Raw genomic sequence first — 14,164 nt, 5'->3', positions numbered from 1 at the left:
TTGGAATATTATGCAACCAGTAAAGAGAGAATTCAACTCTATTTTTATAAATATACAACAATGTTGAAAATACATTGTAAAGTGAAAAAAAGAGGAACACAAGAAGTGTATAATGTGTATACTGGAAAAAATGTAATTACTGTTTGCAATCATACATATGTGTATACACTGAACACCTATGGAAGCCCTAAAAAAATATCAGTTCCTACTCTGGAGAAGTTGGTGGGATCACGGTAAGCATATCACTTGCTTTTCATTATATACTCTTTCTTCTGAATACTGTAAAAAAAATCCTACATAATAAAGAAGTAATATGCAAATTTACCATCATGTCATCGCACAAGATGGCCACCCCCATGTGGTTACAAGATGGCTGCCACAAGATGGCCAACAGGGGAGGGCAGTTGTGGGCAATCAGGCAAGCAGGGGCGGGCAGTTTGGGACAACCTAGCCCCCAGGGGAGGGCAGTTAGGGGCAACCTGGCCTCCAGGGGAGAGCAGTTGGGGGCAACCTAGCCTTTAGGGGAGGGCAGTTGGGGCAAACTGGCCTCCAGGAGAGAGCAGTTTGGGGTAACCAGGTCTGTAGGGGAGGGCAGTTGAAGGGGGAAGGCCTGAAGGGGACGGCAGTTGGCGGCAATTGGGCTGGCTGGGGAGTAGTTAGGCATCGATCATACTGGAATGGGGGTGGTTAGGGGGTGATCAGGCTGGTAGGCAGAAGTGGTTAGGGGCAACCAGGCAGGCAGGCAGGTGAGCAAGTGGTTGTGAGCCAGCAGTTCTGTATTGTGAAAGAGATGTTTAAACCGGCAGTTGGATATCCCTCAAGGAGTCCCAGATTGGAAATGGTGCTGGCTACGCTGAGGGACAATCCCCTTCCTCTCCCAATGCACGAATTTCATGCACCAGGCCTCCAATCATTAATAAATAAATAACAAAGAAAATGTAAAGTGTAACACTGATAATGACAATAACAAGAAAATGTAAAAACTGGCTATTAGATCATGAAAGTTCTCACCACTTCTAGAAATGACACAAGCCTGCAAAATTAGAGGTTTCAGCTTAAATAAAAGTATACAAGGTATAACATTTGCATCCTCATCTGATTTCCTTATAGGACTGGTTCTCAATCCATTATATTTGCTTCAAAACTAAGACATATACTTTCCTGTCTCACTTGGAAATCTCAGCTAGAGTAACTTCTGATTCCTATCCTGAATTATACTTCTAAGCTGTTAGAAGCAAATTACCAAACATAAGAACATGCATTGGTAAGAGAGATTTTATATCCTTAAAAGTGCAGTGGTGGCCTCTATGCTATAAGGAAGGGTAAAGAGACATGTACCACTGCAGAAATGGATGGCCCGGTGGAGTTGGGGATGGTAAACCTTGTCACATGGAGGCCAGGTTTTGGCACTTAAATGCCATCAGTATCATGGTTTGCTTTAGCTCAGGCTGCTATAAAAAGGTACCATTTTTGTGTGTCTTAGAAAGCAAATATTTATTTCTTCTAGTTCTGGAGGCTGTTAGTTTGAGATCAGCATGCGAACATTAGGGGTTCTTGGTCAGAATTCTCTCCTTGATTTCAGAGGGCTGCCCTCTTATTGTGTCTTCACATGGTGGAAAGGGTTGGGAGGAGCTCTCATGATTTTTATAATAAGGGTAGTTAAACAATAGTGCAAGAAAGAGAGAGTGTAAGTTAGTGAAATATAATTGTCAACCTAAATGTATGTGAGAAAAAATAACTGTCAAAAATAGGTACAAAATTTATATTTGGGCAAAGTTTTTCTTGAAAAAGTCTGAAAATGTTCTAAATATTTTACTTTAGTCAAAAACAAAGATAGCCTAATTATAATGTCTGCACTATGAAAGGGAATGAGATCCAAAAATGTAATAGATATGTGAGACAATAAATATTGACTGCGTAAAAAATCATAGTAATATACTCTGGAATTAGAAAAGAGCAGATAAAATCAACATAAAATAATTCACAAAGAATCTAGTCATAGATCAGGTATTATAAGGTTCTTGTATTGTTTTCAGGAGATTAAGGCAAGTAATTTTGGGTTTCATGATTTAAATCTAAATATTGCCATTTATAATGTAATCAGTTAAAGAACCGAGAAAGTTTTCTATTTCTATACCAGGAGACTTAGAAATGATTTTCATATATCTAAGTAAGTCACACAAAAAAGAAGTAAAATTTCAAATAAAGCTAGAAAATATTTTGAAGCCATGATGATCACTTTGGCCTAATGTATGAATGGAGTACCCTACACCCAACAATAGTAGAATATGCTTTATTGTAAGGCACACTAAGAAACATCACATGAATTTTGCCTGTACCAAACCACAAAGCAGGATTAGTTGTCTTATGTCAGATTCTCTAGAAGCAGAGCCTTGACTATGGGTTTGTGTTCATGTGATGTATTGAGGGCGTGCTTTCAATACAAGGGAAGAGGGAGAGGTCAAGAAAATAGAAATGAAATGAGGCTATGGTAGCAGGGAAAAAATGGCTTCAAGCTGATCCACTGGGATTTCTGTAGCACAAACAGCATGAGCATTTGTCCCTCTTTGAAGCAAAGTGCTAGACATTTGTACCACATCAGGCACTGTATGTGGGCCATCCATCTTGAGCAGAGCAGCTACCATGGTGCTAAGGGAAATTCTCCAAAGGAAAGAGCAGCTGTGAGCTTTTTAGCAACCAACATCCACAGCAATAGCAGGATGGATGCAAGGCCTTGTAAGATGATCAAACTGAGGCACTAACAGCGAACAGCACCAGTGTAATGATTAATATTTGCATACCTACCCTATGCAAAGGTCTATGTATGACACACTTACCAGCACTCGTGGGGTCCCTGTCATCCAGGCAGCCTGTTACTTAGATGTTGAATCCCTTTGCAGAAACTTATTTTTCAGACCTCTGTGGGTATAGTCTACTGCTGGTTGAATTCCCTAGAAAGCAAATTCTGTGACTGAAATTGGTATGTAAAATTTTTACTAGGGAACACTACTGGAAAGAGCACTTATGAAAAGATGTGGAAGGAAATGGGACTGGGAAGGAAGGGAAGTTTATCTAGAGTCTTAAAAATTGCTTCACCCATTTCAACAGAGAACTCCGGTCTTCAGTAGTTCTTCCCTTTCACCTAGTTTTTAAGAGATCGGTCATGGAATGATGAACACCCTAAGAAGAGTCAAAACTTTGGACAAGGTGACTCTTAGTGTAGCTAGTGGCTATAGGGTCCAGCCTCTGACTGACCTGTGGCAGGGCTACACACAAGTCTGAGCTTGGAGGGCAGAGCCCGCTTAGCATAATTAAGTTTAACCTTATAGCCCTTCCTAGCTCCTTCCTAGGTAGCTAATGGGCTGTGGGAGGTGCAAGAAGTGCTGCCAAAACAAGGTGAAACTCACAAGAACATTGTAACCATGTTGACAACTTCCTTGTTTTGCTTTGACTATAAAATAAAGCCTCAGCTTGAAGGCTGGATCTTTTTTTGTGTCCTCATCCAGGCATAGGATAGCCACCAAGCCCTAAATGTATTCTCTTGTCTGTCTTCTCTTGTCACCGCCCCTCCCCAGGTCTACCCTTGGCTGTGCTGGCAGAGTACTTGTGTTGCCCAATGTGGGGCCTGAGTACAGGGGAACTACAATGGCAAGGTGAAAGGGCACTACAGTGAAGCACGTGCATAAAGCACAAAGCAAGATAAAGAGCGCAGTTTAGTATTGGCTAGGCAGAAAACATGGGAAATTCAGGATTTCAGGAAAGGGATCTCTAAAACAATGCAAATTCTTAAGTGTCTAAAACAGGGGTGGGCAAAGTTTTTGACTCAAGGGCCACAAGGGGTTCTTAAACTGGACTGGAGGGCCAGAACAAAAGCATGGATGGAGTGTTTGTGTGAACTAATATAAATTCAAAGTAAACATTACATAAAAGGGTACGGTCTTTTTTTTTTTTTTTTTAGTTTTATTCATTTCAAATGGGCCGGATCCGGCCCGCGGGCCGTAGTTTGCCCATGGCTGGTCTAAAATGTCAAAAGGCAGTCTCTTAAATCAGGCTCAAAGAAAACAAGTGCTCTTGTCATCTTTAACTATGTGTGTTCTTGTTTGAACTGCATTATGCCCACTTCATATTGAAGATCAAAAGTCTGTAAAATTACCATATTATGCTTTGGGACAGACAGATTTTACCAAAAATAACTTTAGATGCCAGTTAATGCTATGGAGAGCAGAATATGATAAGATCCGTGAGCAAGAGGTTGAGATCTAGGCTGCATTGTGGCTGTAAGTCCCAGGCACTATAAAAAACATCTGAAAGATCCATGAAAAGAACTCTGATTTATTAAGTATTTTCTATGTGTTATGGGCACTTGTCTGTTGATTGTTGTTTTATTTTTCTTGGTTGTTTGGTTTAATTTGTTTATTGTTAGTCTATTAATCATGCCTTTCATTTAATTTTAAAGAACAGTAGATGGCCAGACCATTACTAAATTTCCCCAGAGGAAACAGAATGTGGGAATGGGGAGAGAAAGAATATGAGCGGTACACGTGGTTAATAATACAGGTTCTAAGAAAATCCCCTAGACAGAGGGAAGTAACTAAAAAAAGCACCAGCCCATTAATTCATAGGTTTTTGGTGATCCTGTAAAATGGACGCCCACTCTCTGGAGTGTTATTAAAAGTCTCATTTTTGCCATGTTTTTATTTCCCAGTCCATTATTTGAAATTTGGAGAGATGAGACATTTCTCACAATTTAGGGATGCGTCTGGGATTTCTGTACCCATGAAGAGAAAAAGCCTAGCATAAGAGAAGGCATGCCCTGCCTGATTTTGGATGGCTCTTGGACTGAGCCCTATCTCTTCATGGATGCTATAGAATAAACCCAAGACTGTTTTTCTTTCAAAGATGGCCAAAATGACACAAGGAAAATATACAGGCTGGGTTTAGGCAACAAGATTAGTGTTTCCATAATAATGGGTAGTTCTTGAATAATAATAGAGCACATTCCAATGTTGCCTCACAGGTCCTGGGGCACTCATGTTTTTATAAAAAATAAAATGAAATAAAATAAAATAAAATAGCTCTAACAAATTTGGCTCATTGGCTAGAGCTTAGGCCTGCGGATTGAAGGGTCCCAGGTTTTGGTCAAGGGCATGTACCTTGGTTACAGGCACATTAGGGAGTGTGCAGAAGGCAGCTAATAGATGTTTCTCTCTCATCGATGTTTCTAACTCTCTATTCCTCTACCTTCCCCTCTGTAAAAAAAACAATAAAATATAATTAAAAAAATAAAAGAAATATAATAAAATAAAGAAATAAAATATAATAATACTTTAACATGAAAGCCACTGAAAGTCAGTAAATTATTTCTGTTACAGAATTTACGAAAGAAAATGCCTTGGATAATAATAATTGGCTTTAAAATCTCAAAGTTGTTAAGGCAAAATATACATAATTAAATGAAAGAATTTGTAATAAAGCTTTTTCAGTAATAATTACAAATGTATTAACAATAAAAGTCCAGTCACTCAAGAGGAGACTGGCTTTACTCTCTGTTGGAGGAAAAGGCCAGTCCCAGGGAAGCTGCAGCAGCAACCTTAGATGTTATCTCTAAGGAAAAATGTGGCAGTTTTACATTCAAGAGGCTAGGGGCCTTGTTGCTCCTCCCCCTGCCTTTTTGACATGCCTATACAAAATTTTCCCAAGTCCTTGGTAACTTAAAGACTTTAGAACATTGCTAAATTAAATAATAAATATTATTAAATATCTAGGTATTTTAGGGAAGATAGTAAGTCCTATCTTCCCTAAACAAAGGACACTTAAAAGTAAATAATGTGAATTTTACCTCCCTAACCAAAGCTTAGTCTCTATACTCAAAAAGAATGATAGCAGAAATTCAATTAGTGTCATTTACTGTTCACACCCTAGGACAAATAAAGTTAGAAGGTAAACCTATTTCAGACTGATTTAAATTAGCAAATTGAGATAAGTGTATGTAGCAGGGGAAGTAAGACAGATAGTGGAAGGTTACCAGAGGCTTAAAGTTGTGCAGAGGCTTGTCTCTCACCAGGAGATTACATATTATGGAAGTATTTTATCTGTGTTTGTGCTGAAATTGGACCAGCCTACATTCAGGGTGTGGTATTAGCTGCCACATTAAAGGAGATGCTACTCGCAGAAACTGGTTTGGCTCAGTGGATAAAGTGTGCGTTTGTGGACTGAATGGTCCCAGGTTCGATGCCGGTCAAGGCCATGTACCTGGGTTGTGGGCATATCCCCAGTGGAAGATGTGCATGAGGCAGGTGATCGTTGTTTCTAGCTCTCTATCTCTCTGTATAAAATCAATAAAATATATTTTTAAAAAGATGTCACTCATTGGTCAGCAGAAAAAGAAAGGGGGATGTTTTAACTGTGGTAAACCAGGGAATTTTGCTAAAGACTGTAATGCTAGAAATGGAAGTCAAAGGCTACAGGGAATTGAAACAAGAAGCCTGGACTATGTCCAAGGTGCAGGAGAGGAAAGCATTGGGTAAATGAATGCCGCTCCAAGACTGATGTTGATGATAATCCAATGCCCCCTAGGCAGGGAAACTTCAAGCCAGGCCAGCCTCGGCCCCACCAAACATTAAGGGCCTTATTCTTAACCCCACTGCAGCCTTTCCAGCTGGCTCAGTCCCAAAGCCAACCATTCGAAACCTTTACCATGCCACCTCGGGAAGCACAGGATTGGACCTCAGTCCCACCTCTCGATATAACCCCAGAGATGGGGCCTCAGGCCATTTCCATGGTAGTGTATGGTCCCCTTCCCTCAGGCATCATGGGACTAAATTTAGGGAGAAGTAGTTTAACATTGAAAGGGTTTGAAGTTCTCCCTGGGGTAATAGATCAGGACTATACTGGAGAAATTAAGTAATGGCACAAACAATTAATACTATAAATCAGGTCTTACCAGAAAAAAATAGCACAAATTCAAGATCAGGCAATAGCGGAAAGAGCCAATCTACTCTTAAAAAGCAATTACAAAAACCAAAAGGGTGATAAGGATGTTATATGTTAAATTTTTTTATTTATGATGAAGAGAGTTGTACAGCCACTGAAAGGCATTGGACCTCCAGTGCAATAGCCTCTGCCGAGTTAGCCCAGTGGAAGGAAGAGCAAAGCAGACAAGAGTTTTACCAGACCCAGTAAAGATGTGGGAGGAGGTTGTGTTCTGTATCATTCCAGAAGGAGCAGCACAGCCAATTTGGGTGCCAGAGTGTTATGTGCATCACCAAAATGGACCCAAAGAAGCTCTTTGTCCCTTTGTTCAAAAGACTGTGAGTTGCCATGATGACAGCAATGCAGAAGGAGAAGAAAATGAAGGCTCCTCAAGGGGCCAAAGGGCCAACATGTGGTCAGCTGAAGAAGTTAACTACTGAAGCCCAGCAGACGGTGAAAAAGTAAGAAGTGGAAACTGCTTCCTCAATGATGTTCCTAGCTATGCTAGCATTGGTTATCTGGCAGTCTTCTTAAAGTCTTGTGCAGCCAAGTCAGAGGACTCAGGAAATATACACCAGCAGCAAAAGAAACTTTCATTTTGTAGCTGAAAATGTTAACATGTGTGTAGTTTTATTTCTCTCTTATTTCTGTGTTGCATTGACATTGTTTTGTTATTATTTTAATAGCCAGAGTTTTGTTTTAGACATTCAAGTCGTAAAATGTTAACATGTTTATAGTTTGTTTTTTGCCTTTTGTTCTTGATATTTAACTTTTACTTTTATTATAGTAGCTTAAAAACAAAAAAGGGGGAGATGTAGGAAGCAGCTACAGGGTCAAGCTTCAGATTGACCTGTGGCAGGGACACAAACAAGTCCCAGATTGGAGGGCTGAGCCCTCTTAGCATAATTAATTTTAAACTTATAGCCTTCCCTAGTTCCTTCCTAGGTAGCTAATGGGCTGTAGGAGGTGCAAGAAGTGCTGCCAAAACAAGGTGAAACTCACAAGAACATTGTAACCATGTTGACAACTTCCTTGTTTTGCTTTGACTATAAAATAAAGCCTCATCTTGCAGGCTGGATCTTTTCTGTGTCCTCATTCAGGCACGGGAGATCTACCAAACCCCAGCTGTATTCTCTTGTCTGTCATCTTTAATACTTCACTGCCACTCCTCAGGTCCACTCTTGGCCATGCTGGCATGGCACAATTTAGAAGGGAGCTGAAAATTGCATTACATGTGTTTGTAGGAGAGGATGTAGTTCAGAACAAAGGAATCTAGGAAGATGGGAGATTTGATAAGTGGTGAGGACAATGGATTTATACTTCATTGAGGTTCAAGAGCATTCAGGTAGGGTTATAGAAGAAGGGCTCACAATACAAAAAAGAAACTGATAGGCATAGAATTAAATTTGTAATGGCAAGTTTCTTAAGGTGAAATGTTTATTGTTAATTCCAAAATTTGACCATGTGTTGCAGTTAGAGTTCTACAAACAAACAAACAAGAAAACAAAACAATACAAGAAACCCAGAACTAATACGATGTGCATGCATATAGAAAGAAATTTATTGAAAGGAACTGGCTCTAAAAATTGCGGAGGTTATCAAGTCCCAAACCTACAAGGTGGGCCAGCAGGCTCAGGAGAGCTGATGTTCCATTTCTAGTCTGAAGGCTAGGAAGAGAAAAAGTTGCAGATGAAGTTCAAAGTCTACAGGAGACTTTAGTACACAAGTACCTATTATTTACAAATAAATGCATCCTTGCAACTCCCACCCAGATAAAAATATAAAGCATTACTTGAATCCCAGTAATGTTTCTACTTCTAGTTACCCACGATTAACTACTACTCTGCCTTCTATCACCAAGCAAAGTTTAGTCTGTCTTAACTTCATATGACACAACTTCATGTACTCTTTTCTGAGTCCTTTGCTCAATGTTTTGTTTGTGACAGTCATCCTTGTTGCATGCAAAAGTTCATTCTCTTCATTGCTTCACAAAACATTTCTCAGCCCCAGCACACTTGACATTTTGGGCTGCAAAATTTTTTTTTGATGTGTGGCTGCCTGGGCATTTTAGGATGTTCAACAGGCAGCCTTGTCCTCTAAACACAAGATGCCACAGCATGTGTTCTGAACAACCCAGTTGTGACAACAAAATATGTTTCCAGTCATTACTAACTGTCAGCTGGGGCCAAATCACCACCTTTAGGAACTATTGATCCAGAACCACGAAACTGTGTCTATTCAATCACATCCCAATCTCATAATAGGTATTCCAGAGTCTAAACAGACATAAGGGCTGAGAACAGTATGGAAGAAGGGGCCACATAACAGTGCCTAAGGAAGATGTTTTCTTTATCTCAAAACAGTTTAACCTGCCTGTCTCTCTGTTGAAAATTTAAACGCAGCATGATCCAAACCACTGACTCACTGATACTTCATCAGGTCTCAGTTTTGTTGTTGTTGTAGCTTTATTAATGAGTAAAGAAGTATGTATTACTTTGTTAAAAATTTTAATTTTTTAATTTTGTTATTAAGCCTCACCTGAGGTTATTTTTTTTCCATTGATTTTTAAGGAGAGTGGAAGAGGGAGGGAAAGACAGAAAGAAACATTTTTGTGAGAGAAACACATGGATTATTTGTCTACTGTAGGAGTCTCAACCAGGACCTGGGCCAGGGAGGAGCTTGCAATGCAGAAAACGCCCTTTACCAGAATGGAATCTGGTAGGCCAATGTTCTATTCACTAAGCAAAACTGCTGAAGGTGGTTTTTTTGTTTTTGTTTTTTTTTAGAATGATAGTAAGTAAATAATTTAATTCAGAATAAAATCCAAATCCTTAATGTTAACACAAAGCAAAATTTAAAAAAAATATATTTTATTGATTTTTTACAGAGAAGAAGGGAGATTGATAGAGAGTTAGAAACATCGATCAGCCGCCTCCTGCACATCTCCCACTGGAGATGTGCCCGCAACCCAAGTACATGTCCTTGACTGGAATCGAACCTGGGACCGTTCAGTCTGCAAGCCGATGCTCTATCCACTGAGCCAAACTGGTTTCGGCAACACAAAGCAAATTTTAGCACAACCAAAAATTTTATTGGCTTTGCATAATACATTTCTTACTTAGAAATAGTGTCTTTTTTGAATGAGAGAACAATCAAAGGCAAACCTAATACAGATGGTGATGGTGATCATAATGATAATTGTAATAATAAGGATGATAGAAACAAATACAGTATTGACAAGAGCTCACCTACATAGTTCATATTTTCTGCATGTGGATGAAGTTTGATATATTTGCAAGTTTACAGTGCAGAAAAAAACCTCAAGTAAAATCTTGGATGATATCAAATGGGTCATTTTAAACATGACTGCATCAATCACTCAATGCATATGTACAGACCACTGACCATGGCTGAGCATTGGGGTGGCATTGAGGAGTCTATCATCAGCACAGCAGACATGGTCCCTGTGTTCATGCATTATTTCTATAACAGAAAGAAGACATTAAAACAAGTTATACAAATAAATGTAATATTTGAATGCCTAATAGGCATTGTAAAGTAATCATACAGAGTGCTATGAGTAAGAATGGAGAATGAATTTGGACTACTCATTCAGAAATACTTCCTTGGGAAAATAAAGTTAAGATAAATTTTCAGTAAACAACTGGGGAAAATGTGAGGGAAGAGAGTTTTAGACAGAGGAGAGTTTGTGCACAAAAGTCCTATTTGGTGAAGAGTTGTGAAATAACATGTGATGATGAGAGGGCCAGGCAGGAGTCAGAATCTGTAGGATCTTGCAGCCATGGTGTGAAGTATGCAAGCTTTTAATGCTTTAGGACTCTGTGTAGAAAAAAGTGACAGGACAATTTGTTTTAATAAACTCCTTGTGACTACTGTGAAAATATGAATTAGGACTGCCAAAACTGATTATTCCTGGCCATGCATTCGGACCTAAAAATAGGCCAACTGACAGCTTCTTTAAATTACCAGCCTGTTTTTTAAAAGATTTTAATGCTGAAAACAAATAAAAAATAATAAATAAATAAATAAATAAATAAATAAATAAATAGCTAGCAAAGTGCCATACATTTGCTATGGAAAATGACAATGAAAGTTGTTGGACCTCTTCCATACTACCCAAAGCAATCTATACATTCAACGCACTTCCCATTAAAATACCAATGGCCTTCTTCAAAGATCTAGAACGAACTCTCCAAAAATTCATCTGGAATAAAAAAAGACCCCGAATAGCTGCAACGATCCTGAGAAAGAACAAAGTAGGTGGGATCTCAATGCCAGATATCAAGCTGTATTACAAAGCCACTGTTCTCAAAACTGCCTGGTACTGGCACAAGAACAGACATATAGATCAGTGGAATAGAATAGAGAGTCCAGAAATTAGCCCGAACCAATATGCTCAATTAATTTTTGACAAAGGAGGCATGAACATACAATGGAGCCAAGATAGTCTCTTCAATAAATGGTGTTGGGAAAATTGGACAGACATATGCAAGAAAATGAAACTAGACCACCAACTTACACCATACACAAGAATAAACTCAAAATGGATAAAGGACTTAAATGTACGACAGGAAACCATAAAAATTCTAGAAGAATACAAAGGCAACAAAATCTCAGACATATGCCAAAACAATTTCTTCACTGATACAGCTCCTAGGGCAGTTGAAACTAAAGAGAAACTGAACAAATGGGACTACATCAAAATAAAAAGCTTCTGCACAGCAAAAGAAACCATCAACAAAACAACAAGAAAACCCACCTCGTGGGAAAACATATTTGCCAACGTCATATCTGATAAGGGCTTAATCTCCAAAATTTATAGGGAACTCATACAACTTAACAAAAAGAAGATAAACAATCCAATCAAAAAATGGGCAAAGGATCTAAATAGACACCTTTCAAAAGAGGACATTCAGAAAGCCAAGAGACATATGAAAACATGCTCAAAGTCACTAATCATCCGAGAGATGCAAATCAAAACAACAATGAGGTACCATCTCACACCTGTCAGAATGGCCATCATCAACAAATCAACAAACGACAAGTGCTGGAGAGGATGTGGAGAAAAAGGAACACTTGTGCACTGCTGGTGGGAATGCAGACTGGTGCAGCCACTATGGAAGGCAGTATGGAGGTTCCTCAAAAAATTGGAAATGGAACTCCCATTTGACCCTGTGATCCCACTACTAGGAATATATCCCAAGAAACCAGAAACACCTATCAGAAAGGATATATGCACCCAGATGTTCATAGCAGCACAATTCACCATAGCTAAGATCTGGAAACAGCCTAAGTGCCCATCAGTAGATGAATGGATTAGAAAACTTTGGTACATCTACACGATGGAATACTATGCTGCTGTTAAAAAGAAGGAACTCCTACCATTTGCAACATCATGGATGGAACTGGAGAGCATTATGCTAAGTGAAACAAGCCAGTCAATGAAGGAAAAATACCACATGATCTCACTCATTCATGGATAATAAAGACCATTACAAACTTTTGAACAATAATAGATACAGAGGCAGAGCTGCCTCAAACTGATTGTCAAACTGCAGTGGGAAGGCCAGAGAGAGTTGGGGGGCAGGAGGGAGGGGAGTAAGAGATCAACCGAAGGACTTGTATGCATGCATATAAGCATAACTAATGGACATAAGACACTGGGGGGTAAGGGAGGGTAGTGGTTTGTCAAGGGCGGGGGGGGGGGGGGGGAAGGATACTTATGTAATACCCTTTGTAATACTTTAAGAGGAAAAAAAAAAAAAAAAAGAAAGTTGTTGGACCTCTTAAATAATGATTTTTTTCTGTCTCCCTTCCAATTTTACCTTTTTATCATCATTTCCCATTCCTCAGCTATAGTAAAGTATAATATATATATACTAAAGGCCCAGTGCACAAAAATTTGTGCACTCGGGGCGGGGGGGTCCCCCAGCCCGGCCTGTGCCCTCTTGCAGTCTGGGACCCTCCGGGAGATAATGACCTGCTGGCTTAGGCCTGCTCCCAGGTGGCAGAGGGCAGGCCCAATCCCTAGGTGCAGCCACTGGTCGGGCTCAGAGCAGGGCTGATTGGGGAGTTGGGGAGCCGCCCCATCATGCACAGAGCAGGGCGGATCGGGAGGTTGCGATGCCATCCTCAGTCACGCTCAGGGTATGGCCGATTGGGGGGTTGGGGCACTGCCCCCTGTCACACTCAAGGCAGGGTCAATAGGGAGGTTGTAGCGCCACCCCCTGTCACACACAGAGCAGGGCTGATCAGGGGGTTGGGGCGCTGCACCCTGTCACAATCAGGGCAGGGCCAATGGGGAGGTTATGGCTCTACCCTGTCACACACAGAGCAAGGCCCGTGGAGGGGGGTTAGGGCGCCACCCTCTATCTCCCACAGAGCAGGGCCGATAAGGGGGTTGGGGTGCCGCCACTGTCACACTCGGGGCAGGGCTGATGGAGAGTTTATGGCTCTATCCTGTCACCCACAGAGCCACAGGGCAATCAGGGGATTGGGGAGCTCCTCCCTATCAGGCACAGAGCAGGGCGGATATGGAGGTTGTGGCCTCACCCCCTGTCACACACAGAGCCTCAGGGTGATCACGGGGTTTGGGTGCTGCCCCCTGTCAAGCTGATCCCATAGCCAGGAGGCATATTACCCTTTTACTATATAGAATAGAGGCCGGGTGCATGGGTAGGGGCTGGCTGGTTTGCCCTGAAGGGTGTCCTGGATCAGGGTGGGGGTCTCCACTGGGGTGCCTGGCCAGTCTGGGTGAGGGGCTGAGGGCTGTTTTCCGGCTGGCGAGTGACTAAAGCTTCCAACCGCTCCTTGTTTTCTTTCTTTTTCTTTTTTTTTATTCTGGGCCAGCTTTAGCTCGGAGGCCTTGCTGCTGAAAACATCGATACAAAGTTGCGGTCCGGCTGGCTTCCAGTCCGGCTGGTTTCTGGGGTTTTGTTTAGCTTCTTATTTGCAACATAGTACATAGTTGCTTAGAGTTGCAGGTGAGAGGCCGGCAAGTGAGGCGGGGAACGTTGGAGTCTGCCGTCACTGGAGCAAGCAAGCCTCCCTGCTGGCTTCAGTGCATGGCTGCTGGCCGCCATCCTGGCTGACAGTTAATTTGCATAAGGGTATGCTGATTAGCCAATGGGAAGGGTAGCAGTCATATGCTAATTACCATGTTTCTCTTTTA

The sequence above is a fragment of the Myotis yumanensis genome, unplaced genomic scaffold, assembly GCF_028538775.1.
Source record: "Myotis yumanensis isolate MYYU_CA2020_CCGP unplaced genomic scaffold, mMyoYum1.0.hap1 SCAF_2, whole genome shotgun sequence".
NCBI classification, from domain to species: domain Eukaryota; kingdom Metazoa; phylum Chordata; class Mammalia; order Chiroptera; family Vespertilionidae; genus Myotis; species Myotis yumanensis.
The sequence above is the reverse complement of the archived record's forward strand: the minus strand, read 5'-3'. Positions refer to the sequence as shown.